This window comes from Triturus cristatus, chromosome 5_1, assembly GCF_964204655.1.
Source record: "Triturus cristatus chromosome 5_1, aTriCri1.1, whole genome shotgun sequence".
NCBI classification, from domain to species: domain Eukaryota; kingdom Metazoa; phylum Chordata; class Amphibia; order Caudata; family Salamandridae; genus Triturus; species Triturus cristatus.
In genome coordinates, this window is record NC_140587.1 from 981,335,163 (window position 1) to 981,348,396 (window position 13,234).

Here is a 13,234-nt window from a genome sequence, read left to right on the forward strand (position 1 = left end):
AGGGTTCAGCACAGGATAATTTGGGGTTTGCTTGTGACTACACTGAGAAGAAATGTGGTTGCTGCTTGAGTAGGTTTTCACCCCCTCAACCATTAATCTAATTTCCTACACATACCTTTTATTGTAGATACACAGTTCTTCAGGAGTCTACAAGTACCAGAGTACTGGGGTCAAATGACCAATTCAAACTAGTCAAAATAAATTTGTAAAATGCTTTAGGCGAGTCCATTTTAAAGTACAAGTGCCTTTGATAAAATAGCTATTGATTCGCTACCAATAGGGTAGCACAAGAGGTCTTTAGAGAAAATCATGTTAAAGAAACCAATGAAAAAGCATTAAGTATCTGAAAGTAGGCATTTAGGACCTATCTAGAGATTAAATGCCAGTTGATACAGCAGTATTCAAATCGGATTTGAATATGGCACGTTACAATGCATGCGATACATCGCATGCCATAACGCAGTCATTACAACAACTAATTACATTGCATACCATTACAACAACTTGCTGTAGGGGGTGCTGGATGTTGGAATAGTATAATTTACTATTCCAACTCTAGTCTGTGCAACATTACGGAAGGTGTTGGATCCAACACCTTCTGCCCCCTACAGCAAGTTGTAACGACTTGCGGTGTAATGGTGTGCAATGTAACAATGCGGTCATAACCGCATTATGGCATGCGATGTAAAGAGGTTTCCCATCAGATGTGAAAGCAGAATTAGATTTTATTCATTAAGGAATATTCCTTAAACTGATGTTATTTATATACTGAATCTTGTTATAACAAATAGAAAATTCTTGCAATTTTATTGACTTGAGAACTCATTACATATTAGGCAAAATGGGTTTGTAAGAAAGCCATGGGGTTCTGTTTTTGGTGTGAGGTTTACAAGACATTTTCCTGAACAAACATGTCATGTATGCGACTGAGCATAGCTGCGTAATCACCTTGCTTGAATAGCATGTCAAATCAAAACTGGAGTCTATACCAGAAGCTGCAAAGGACCCAAATGTGTGTGAAAGGAACCACAGGACCCAGTTCCTTAGACATACAGTGCTTATGTGGCGCTCGGTTTACAGAACCTTATACTATTAAAACTTAGAAGTATGACTATTTGAATGCATCAGAACTTGCTACTAATAACCGTAATGTGCACAAGCGATTGGACCCCATCTGGAAACAGGGATTGTTCATTCAACTGAGAATCGGAGACCGGTTTGAAATGGTTTCAGGGATACACTAGATGTAATTCACTATGGATTCTCCAGATTCAGATGCATGAGCAGATTTACTTTAAGTATTGTGGGGTGCATATAGAATCTCAAGCCCCATTGAAGTTCAGATTGGCATCCCTTGCCCTTTGCAGATGGTCAGGGAAAAGCAAAAAAACGGAATTAGACATTCACCTCCAGTCAGATCTGGGTTAAACCCATTTTTTGCACTTCACGGCAGTTTATACCCAGCCATATGAAAATCAGTCTGGACCCTGTTCCAAGGGAGGAGCCCAGCCTGAAGTGCCAGGCCTTCCCTGGACCAGAAACAAGCTTCCTGGGACCAGTTTTGAGCTAACACTCCTCCGCCAGGCTAGCTTGAATCCAGTGGCATAGCGAGCGCAGGGAACACCCCTTACACTTACGGCAACAAATGCAAAACGGCAACAAATGCAAAACAAGTATTTGCAATGCAATAGGTCTCGCATTTACATGAGTTTAAGCTATTGGTATTGTAAGTGACAATGCCTTTTATTTAGGTTTTAAAAACAAAATCAAAAATAAAAGGCATGGTTATTTGCAATGTCAATAGCTCAAACTCGTGTAAATGCAAGACCTATTTCATTGTAACAGAGTACAGGTCTGCCAAACTCTAAACCAGTCCCAGAGGCCCACATTCTGCAAATCAGAACTGACCCTGCTCCTCATGGGATGTGGTCACCCCACACCGTGGTCCTCACCCTGTGGCCCACCGTTTTAGTTGAGAAATGTGAGCCCCCTTCCCAAATCTTATTGATTAAACTACGCCCCTGGCTTCTTAACATTTATATGAGCTCTCTGGCAGCATGATTCAGGCTTCTGTCATACCAGGACCACACTGCTACCTAACCTGGAAGAACACTGCTAACCAACTTGAATCTTGGGGTTTCTGCCTTTAGCCACAGAAAAGAAAGCCTGCGATCAATGCTAGAATTACCTCCAGACTACTACACTAACTCATTTGTACCTGGGTCTGCCTAAATATCTAAATAGGAAACTTCAGTTGGATCAAAGCTCGGCGGCTAGGTTGCTTTTAAATCTACCATTTATTGGTGCTAAATTATGGAACACGCTCCTTCGAGAGGTTTGTGCAGCTCAATTAGGACAGCTTACGAGTCTTTAAAAAGTTTTTTTTTTTTTTTTTAATTAATCATATTTAGTCATCTGGGTCTTTTTTTAGTCCCTGCTCCCAATATCCTAGATCTGGTAACCTGCGGTATCTAGCACCTAGAAGCTTTGATCTGACCCGACACTCAATTCACCTCACTTACACGACATTAATTTTCGACCTAAGATGGTTGATGAGCTCGGCACCAGCAGGGGATGGTACGCGCACGATGAAGACATTGTTTTGCAGGAGGCACGTTATCCTTCTGGCAAATCAAACTAATATTTGAAAATGTAATCTTCGAATCACATCTATACTGCAGGTGCATTTCCTCCCTGTCATCTCACTTTAAATGCAGATCCCTGCACCAGGTGAATGATAAGGCCGGATTCTTGCCTACCTGGTTATCTCCAAGAATCCTCCCAGGTCACCAGGAGGTTTTTATCTGCCAAATAGCGTAGAGGGGATAAACACAATTATCAAAATATATCTACCACAATTAGACTTCATTTGGAAAGAACCACTGACTCTGAAACTAAAATTTGTAAGATTTTATTACAACCAAAAATAACTGAACATACAAACACCTCAACACAAGGTGCAAAAGATAAATGGGCACTAGTACAAAAGCGAGCCCACGCAAAATTCTCATTCGGCTTAACACAAAGAGAATCACAGACTCCAAAATCATCAAAAAGGCAATTGTAAGGCCAATGTCTACATTGCGAACCATTAGTCAAGAAAGGAAAAAACATTAGTCTGTCCCTACACTAATTCTAAGGTGACATCCCTACTTAGCATTCTCATCCCAGGTAAAAGGATCAAGGAAAAAGGTGTCAGAAGTGAAGACTCCTTTAAGAAGTACCTTCACTCAGTCAGAGCTCGTTCTAAGATGCTCCTTCTAGCTTCCCGTCTAAACTTCATCTATTCAACCCACGGGGCACTGTCCCTAATACAAAACCCCAAAATCACAGAACACGCCCTTCGGCACACCTCTTCAGGCAGGTCTTCTCGGTAGTTTTCCACAAAGTTGTCTTGCATCCAACTACAGTTAGCTTGACCTTGGGTCCCAGGCACCTTGCGCAGCAAATGTATCTCACATTCCAATGCACTCCCCTGTTGGCCTCACAGCATCCTAACTCCAAAAACAAAGATCTATTCTCTCTAACGAGCTAAATGTCCTTGGACCTGCAACAGAAACATGGGAACGATTAAAGCCATTTCACATCTTTAAGATTTTACATTTCCCTGCAACCCAAAGCCTTTACCAAGGGAATCATTTTCGGCCTACAACATTAGCTAACATAAGGAATGAACAGGCCTTCTCTTGACATGTATGTGATCATGCCTTTACAAAATTAAACACTATTAAACCACACTCTAAGCATTAGTTCATTATTTTCATATACGTGAATAAGCAACCTACATGTAAAACTTTAACCTGGCACACGTTTAGCCTAATACATTGCATTGTACGAAACTAATGATTACTCATTTTGTTGAATACATTCACGATAACTTGCAACATTGATCCTCACAGAAACATTAAATTTCTAATCACCTCTAAATTAAACGATTACATCCATACATTTCTATGACACTACTAAACATATATTGATTAATATGTGGGTGCTGGCTAACAGTGAATATGATGCACCCCTACAAATTTCAGAATCTTTTGACGCTCTATCAGTTCCACCCTTTGATGACATGTCATAACACCATCACAACCACATTCCCTTGGAGAAAGAACCGACCTAAACAGTGCGTGTTGCCATTCTATTGGAACCTCTCCATTCTCTTAAGATTCTGGTATTGACTGTCCTGCAGTCTAGCCATTCACCTCTCACTCGCTCCAAGAGCTCTTTCAACCCAGTTTCCTCTGTACCACTTACAGGCTCTAATGAGACCCCACAATCAGATCACACAAACAATAAGAGGCTTCAACACAAATGAAAGGAATCCTTTCCCCAAGCTCGCAAACCAACTTCCCACACAACCAAATTCTTTACCAATCTTCTCCCACACACCCTCTTCAGTCAAATCTGCAATCTCTTGAATCGTGGTAATGTTGTCAATATATTTCTCCAGATCCTTGCTGTTATCTGGAATATACGTGCAACATTCCTGAACTTTCAATAATTTACAGGCTCCGCCCTCTTTTGCCAACACCACGTCTAAATCACGACGATTTTGCAAAATCATAGTTCTTATCGACAAGATCTCTCCATCTACCAACAACAAAGACATTGCCGTATTCATTGACAACTCATCAACCACAGTCGCCAACTTTCTTATCTTCACATCATTCAAAACCACACCCAAACTTGGTATCATTGCTCCAAAGATATCACCAATCACTGCTCCTGCACTTGCAGCTCTCCGCACTTTAGAATGATGCCCAGTCTCCAAAATATTTAAGTCTTCTGTTTGATAAATCTTCGGAAAAATAATAGCCGAGTAACATGTACCATACCAATTTGCAGGCAACCTCAAATAGGTATTCCTTCTGCACACAAAATACACAGTTGGAATCACTTGCACCGGACCTTGCAAAAAGTTCTTAGCAGAGTCCTCCATGGTAAAGGTATGATCGCACATACTCTGTCCTACCGAGACTTTTTCATAATAAGTCTGAGGACGTCTCACACACAACTTCCCCTTCTACGTCTGATCTAGCACTATGGGTCCATAACTCCCTTAGATCTGTGCGATCTCTCCTCATCAGTCCAATCTACTGGACTCTCTCCTATATTCCGTGTGTGTTCGTTTTCTATATCTATCCTCTATCTGGCCAATTAACTTCTTTTCTGTTTCCGACAATAAACACGTTAGATTATGTCAGTGAGCATAAACCGTATCCAAACTCAAAGTCGGTATGAAATACTTCCGAAGTCTGTCCTCTGACTTATAATAATCGTACTTATTCAAATGCTTATATGCCGGTACTTCAGGAAGTACTGCATCATAATTGGAAAAGAAGTACTCAAATTGTCTTTTCTCATAAAAGATGCTAAGCAATAAGCTGCAAGAAATCCCATAGGTTAGTGGAAGGTGATGGTATCTAATACCCTCATCTACGGAAGAAGGTAGCTGCATGCACACAGTCTTTCGTATCCATTGCATCAACATACTCATACAACAGCTTCGCATAGGCATTAAGCTAAAAGTCACTTCTATACAGATCTATGTGAAACCTACGACTCTCTTCAAGTATCAAAGCTCTTTGAGCTCCAATAGTAACCTCTTTCTGGCTAGAGGTGGTAGGTGTAGGTGTCCCCTGTACCTCCCCCTGCTGCTCATGAGAAACGATATAGGAGGCTACCACTATCGCAACTATAGCAGCCATCACTACCCTTAAAAGTGTACCCATCACTAATTTAGCTCTACGATGGGTTTTTCCAGCATCTGCCATCTTTGCAACGTTCTCAGAATTTCAGTTCAACAGCAACATGTAAAAATCTCTTTTCTCATCCGAGTATTGCTTGTCAAATCAGTTCACACAAGGCCTTGAAGCTGGAAGTCCCCTAACAATTTTCAGTTCCTTATTTACACAGTCCACAAAAAGACTTTCAGTGTCCGGACAGAAAGTCCCTAACTTTATTCTTCTTCCACTCGGGCCTAGGTTATCTTCTTCTTTTGGACCTTTATGTACAACAAAGGGTTTTACTTTTAGTCCAGAATGATATTCGCTCCCAACAGCTCTAAGACTCCTTGCAAAATCTCAAGACGAAGGATCACCAACTCCTGATGTGGTGGTACAATAACAAAAGTCGGAAAAACCAGCTTCTCCAGAATCAACTCACGAACTGTACTCAGAAGCGGTGGATTCGGAATATTGAGGGTCAGTATTCCTTCAATTTCCAATCCTGGAACTCTCAGCAACACTTCTATTTTCAAGTTCGGAGAATTGCTGATCAATGTCAGGGATCTCAGCCTCCCTGTGCTCGGTATGCCTGGCATCAGTCACAGCGTATGTCCACTCTGGTGAGGCGTACCTTTGACACGGCACTCTTGCTCTCCTTGACCTTCTCAGATTAACTTGAGCTTGCTCTTTGTCCCTTTGCTCAGATTGACGTTTCAGAAACTGGGGCAAGATCTCTTCCCGGTGCCAATCTCAAGTTTACCCGTCTCTGGTTCACGGGCCAAACCCTCTCTGCTTCAGTGGGACTTCTGTTCTCCCTTAGAGTACCCTGTGCACTACTTCCTTCTTCAGCAGGATTGGACTCTACTCCACTCACAGCAACACTTTGTCTGAGTCAAATTCGGGGCTTCGATTTGCACAACCCCTTTCAGCTCGCTCTAGTGCACAATCAACTGCATCAGCAACCCTTAAAGCTTGGCTTGCCCTCTCAGATGGCACTGCCACCTCAGCTGGATTTTCATTCACGAGAGGGGCTGTATCTTCCAAGGGTGCTGGAACTCTGCGGGTATGGGAGGCATGCACCCAGTTCGGCAGTCCCCCACACTTAACTGCCGTGTTCGTAACCAGTATTACCTGGTATGAACCACGCCAGCGAGCATCCAGGTAACTCTTCCTTACGCGTTTACGCACAAGTACCCAATCCCCAGGGCATAGGTCGTGGCACAGGTCACTCGCGGCTGGAACAACTGCTGCTTGCACCTGCTGAGACACAGAACGGACTGTCAGCCAGGCCCTTACAGTAGTCGAGAATCAAGTCAGTGATGTTAATCAAAGCAGTAGCTGGTATTGCTGGTAATCCCATCGCTCTCCCCATGAGTATCTCAGGAGGAGACAACCCAGTCCTCCTATCGGGAACACTACGGAGGCTCATGAGAACTAAGGGTAGTGCGTCAGGCCAATTCAGCGATGTCAAAGAATACACTTGCCATCCGTGCTTACAAAGTCCCATTAAATTGTTCCACAATCCCAGAAGCCTCTGGTCGATAACTGCAATGCAATCTCTGACCCACATTTAAGGCAGAACAAAGCAATTTCATGATCTCACTATGGAAGTGTGTCCCTCTGTCTGACTCCAAAGAGGTCGGAAAACCGAACCTCGGGATAAGCTCTCTCAGTAACAGTTTAGCTACAGTGAGTGTCACATCTATGTGTTGGGTAAGCCTCCACCCATCTTGAAAAGACACATACCACAACTAAGATGTACCTCAACCCATTGCACTTTGGCATCTCAATGAAATCCAACTGCATCCTATTGAAAGGCCCTCCTGACCTCCCAATGTGGCCCAAAGTCACAGCAGTTCTCTTTCCTGCATTCATCTGCAGACATGTAACACACCTGACATACAGCTTCAGCTACTGCACTAAACTTCGGATTGTACCAGGTCTGTCGAAACTCTCGCATCATCGCATCTCTACTAAGATGTACAGCACCATGCATCAATCGTGCCATTGGATTGAACAAACATTCTGGTAACACAGCTCGTCCATCGTTGGAAATCCATACATCCACATCTCCCTTTTCACATCCAGCTCGTATCCAACTGTCTCGCTCCTGATCAGTAACTTCATCCTGCACCTGCTTCAGCTCCTCCCATGTTTCAGCCATGGTCAACATCATGCTGCGATCGGTTCTTTCTTGGCTCTTTTCTACATGGCCTTCAGTAAATATGCATTCATATTCTGCACAAAACGGGCAACTTCATCCGCGTAGCTATTACCCCGCGACACAATCATTCCCCTTGCTGTGCGCAGAACATTTGACAACTGCGATTTCCTCTGGACATTGCAATGCTTCAAACAACTGTCTCACATATTCCCCCATTTCTGATGGGCGAACCAGAAGTTGTCATGAACCCTCTCAGTGACCATAACTGCCCAAAATCATGAACGACACAAAACCCATACTGACTAGCGGTGTAGATCATTACCCGAATCTGGTCAGCAGCCAAACAGGCACGGGTCAAAGCAATAAGTTCAGCCACCTGTGTGGAGTGTACTCCTAGACAAGCTGCTTCAACCAATCCTGTGATGGTACATACAGCAAACACTGCTCTCAGTCGACCAGCACTGTCTCTTAAACATGAACCGTCCACAAAGAAAATTGCATCAGGGTCTGTGAGCGGCTCATCAACAATGTCTGGTCTCGGTTTGGTGCACAATTCAGTCACATCGAGACAATCATGGTCCTCACAATCTTAATCATCTACATTTGGAATAGGCAACAATGTGGCAGGAATTAAAACAGAACACCTCTTCAAAGTCACATTCTCTGCAGCAAGTATAACTTGCTTATAGCGAGTCAATCGATTGTGAGGTGCTGTGTTTTAGTCCTTGTCATCAACAGTATGTGGTACATAGACTGCAAGTGGATGACCCATTACAATGCTCACATCTTTCAATACTGACACCTGTTGCAACAACGAATTTGAGACTTCCGGGCAACGCAGAAGCTACTGGATCTAAAGTAGCTGAGAAGTGGGCAACTGGTCTACGGACACCTCCATGACTGAGTCAAGACTGCCAATGCGCAACCTTCCCTTTCACAGCAGAATAGGGCAAATGCCTTATTATAATCGGGCATCCCCAAAGCTGGAGCACAACATAAGGCTTCTCTCAGCCTCAAATATGATCTCAAACAATCTTCGTCCCATGGTGCCGGATCACTCACATCCTTATGCATCAGTCGTTGAAAAGGTTTGCTTCGAAGGAGAAATTGGGAATCCATTGGCGACAGTAGCCAACCATCCCCAAAAACAATCTGACCTCCGAGTGGTAGGCCCAGGCATATTCATAATAGCCTCAATACGGTCTGGTGACACCTTTCTCCTGCCTTTCTCAACTCTGTGACCCAAATACTGCACTTCATTCAGGCAGTACTGTAGTTTGCTCAGAGACCTTGTGGCCATTCTCTGCCAAATAATTCAGTAAGGCAATTGTATCGATCCTGCAAGCGTCTTCAGTCTCCGACGCGACGAGCAGATAGTCGATGCATTGCACCAGAAAAGAGTTCTGCGGCAACACAAGACCTTCAAGATTCTTCTTCAAGATCTGATTGAAGATAAGACAGGCTCTCCGTATACCCCTGTGGGATACGACACCATGTTAACACGATTCTCCAGCCGAAAAAGCAAAAAAGAAATTGGCTTTCCTCATGTAGAGGAATCTAGAAGAAGGCTTGACACAAATCAATCACTGAACCATTCTGCTTCACATGGGATCTGAAACAGGATCACAGACGGATTCGGTACCACTGGACAACATGTAACGACTCTCGTTAATCTTTCGCAGATCTTGTACAAGCCTGAACTTCCCACTTGGTTTCTGCAGTCCCACGATAGGTGAATTGCATGGGCTACCCATGATGTCCTTTAGAATTCCCTGCTTGATCGACTCAATTACAGGTTTGATCCCTGCAATAGTTTCAGGTGACAAATTATATTGGGGCGTCCTAGGGAACTCTACATTTGGCTTAGCCTGGATTGTCATTGGGTCTACACCCTTGACCAATCCGATCTCTTCTCCACTGAGGTCCCAAACATTAATGGCCACGGAATCCCTCAAGTCTAGTGGGAGTTCTTCCACTGTCAATGCTGGATACATCTCTATGCACACACACTGATTCGCAACCTTGAAGGTCGCATCATCCCTAGTCCGTACATCTACCCCCTTTGGGGTACAATAAATGGTGCAATTCAGCTTGCACAACAGATCTCTACCTAACAGGCAAACTGGAATCGCACATCACAAACTGGTGCCGATCTCTGAAATTTCCTATCTTCACTGGAATTGGCTCGGTCAATGGGCTAGTCATTTTCTTATTTGCTACACCAACGACTTCGATTGATTGTCCCGAGAGGGGTAGGTCGGGGACTACTGCAGATCGTACAGTAGACCGAGTAGCACCGGTGTCAAGCAAAAAGGTTGTAGGGTGACCATCAATGTCTGCTTCCACAAATGGTCCCCCTGATCTACTTCTAAGACCGCTCCAAGCGCGCGGTCCTCTTGCCCTCTCAAGCACGGTTGTGCCAACGGATCTGGGATGTATTCCTCACTCCCTTCAAACATGGGCATCTGTAGGTAAGTTTGGACTCCCTGTTGCATACTCGGTATCCTAGGTGGTTGAGGAACCTGCATCTGCGGAACACCAGACCCCCCTTTGACCATCTTCGGTCGAGTCACTGTAGGGACCATGTCCACCACAGGAACCTGAACTACCTCCCCTTCTTGCTGTATCTGATTTAACGGGTTCAAAGGACACTCGCGTTTCCAGTGTCCGATCTGGTGAAGAAGATAACACGCAGTGGTCTTTTTCAATGTCACCACATCCATTCCGGTCTTAGGATCAATTGACTTTGGTCTTGCCAGACCTTGAGCATTCTGATTTCCTCCTGGATTGTGTCCCTGTTTTCTTCCTAAAGTCCCTCCATTAGGCTGTCCCTGAGCTGTTTGCATCTGAACAAGCATCAATTTGTCTTTCAACTTCCTGTGTTTTGATGCGCTCTCATCACTACAGTACCTAGTATACCGTAGAATCTCATCCACTGGCTTATTCTGACAACAAATCAAATGCTGCTGTATCAAGAGACTAACTTCTGGCCTCAATCCCAGCACAAATTAGAAACAAACTGTCCCATGTCCTTTGTGTCTAACACATCTAATCCACTGTACTGTTTAAACGCCTGCAAGAGTCTCTCAAAACTCATGCACCGTCTCTTTTGGCTCTTGCACTGTCCGATCCATCTTCACGCAATCAATGTCCTGTGATCACCTGCTCGAACTTTTTCATTACTATGGGCGACTGACCATTCGAGATTGGGTCCCCGTCAGGCTCGGAGGTTGGCCACTCAACTGCAATTTTACACGCTGACCATAAATCACTCGGAACCACAAGGTCAAATAATGTGTTCAAATCAACCCACAACAACTTCGAGATTTTGACAAACCGATCAACTTGCTTGTTCCATTCCATGGGCTTTTCCCTTAACCGGGGAAAGTCATATGTAAATGCGGCCAAATCACCCCTACTCCACGGTACATGCACATATCCTCCATTCTGTACCTCTCGTAACGGGAAATTCCCTATTCCCCATCCCTCCACCTGGGGGTGGCATGTCTCCTATCGTTCTCATTGAACTTTTCTTCTTGGACCATCTTTCTTCTCACTTATCAAGCATGATCCATGCACGCATTGCTAAGATCAAATCCTGGATACGAGTTCTCAAACCCATGATTCTCTTTTCTTCCAATTCCTGATCACTATACTGCAATCTATGACTTCCTTGCAATGATTTCGTTTTGGACAAGTCAACATCATACTTTTTGGCCAATTCTGACAACTTCATGTGCAGTCTGTGCCTTGCGAGTCACATCCTTCACTACAAAGAGTAACTCATCTTGTTCATACATGCATGTTCTCTCAAGAGGCAAATTCCCACTTATGATCTCATCTACCTCTGCCTTTAGCCTCACAACATCTAACATTTTCCCCATGAGGGCTCCCTTCAGTACTTCCCTACAAGCTGCACCATCCCTTTCATCATAATCACCTTCCCGTTCCCGAGATCTACTCTCTTCTGACATACTCATAGGAACTGAACTATTCACTATTGTGCCTCGTTCACTTTCTGCTGTTCACACTAATTCGGATTCCTCACTGGTGGTGCCCACATCCGCAAATCTAATCTTGACTCGGCCAAAGACCTCGGACTCACTCATCTCGGTCTGTCCCCTAGAGGAGTCTGCTGTAGCTGGCAATGGCGTACTCCATTCTATAGGCTTTGGAGTTTGCTCCATCCCGCTCATTGATCCATTTCCTTCAATCACACTCCTCGTTCCTACAACTGACAGCACCGAGCTTCCAACTTTCTCTTGATCGGGGTCGTACACAGAAACAATGGGTCCAATGGTGACCGGTACCTTTAGAGCATCCGGTAACTGCGCACCTCTGTGCTGGCTACAGACTGGTTTCTAGTACTCTCAGCTCCTGTCGAGATCTTCCCTTCTATTCTCACTTCCGACTGAGCCGGTACTCCACTATTCCCTTCTGACTGAGCTGGTTTTCCTTCGCAAGGATCAGGCTTGTGTGGAGGTGGTTTCTCAGACAACAGCCTCTCTAGGAGACTATCGTCTGTGTCACTATCATCATAATCTACACTCTTTACCCTTGAGCCATCAGTTTTTACCAATAAGGGATACAACCAGTCTCCTATTGTTTGCACTCTCCACCTTTTCTCTTCTGCATCCCATCTTGCATTCTAAAATGAAATGCCTTAATCGACTTTTTCACCCTCTCCGGACTTTGATCTCTTTTCCTATCATGCGCTGCTCTAATCCATGCATGCAATGCTTCAAACTGGGTTGGTCTCAGCAAAGGTCGTAGTGCTGCAATCACAGATTTCAACTGATTGAACACTTCCAATCTAACGAGTGACCACATGTTTGTCACCTCTGCACAATTCTCGAAAAACTTTAAATTACTTCATGATGAACAAATTTCAACCGCACACAACGTTGGTTTGCTTCCTGAGGTCAACCCCACCATTAACAGCGTGACTCACACCAACCAACCTATTGCAGGGCGGCACCTTCTGACATCACCCGTCCTCCACTTGCAGCAGTTCCCCTCCTTCACAACTCACTTCTCACCCTTGCATTCGTCCCATTCATATGCTGAAATAACCGCTTGTCCCAAACAAGTTACCTCTGACTGTCTGTCCACAGTCTCTCGAAGTTGTCAACCTCGGTTGGCAACTGTCTGTCCACGTCCAGCCAGACAGTCACCTCTGATAGGTTACAAATACTCAAATTCCACAAAAAACCCACGACCAGTGTCGGTTTCTCACGCACTCACACATTCGCTCCCCCTATCTCGGTCTAGGTGATCGATGACTTCTCATGATCCCCTTTCGGTGGTCAACAAAGTCTACCTTGGGTGTCTTCTACACCACAAT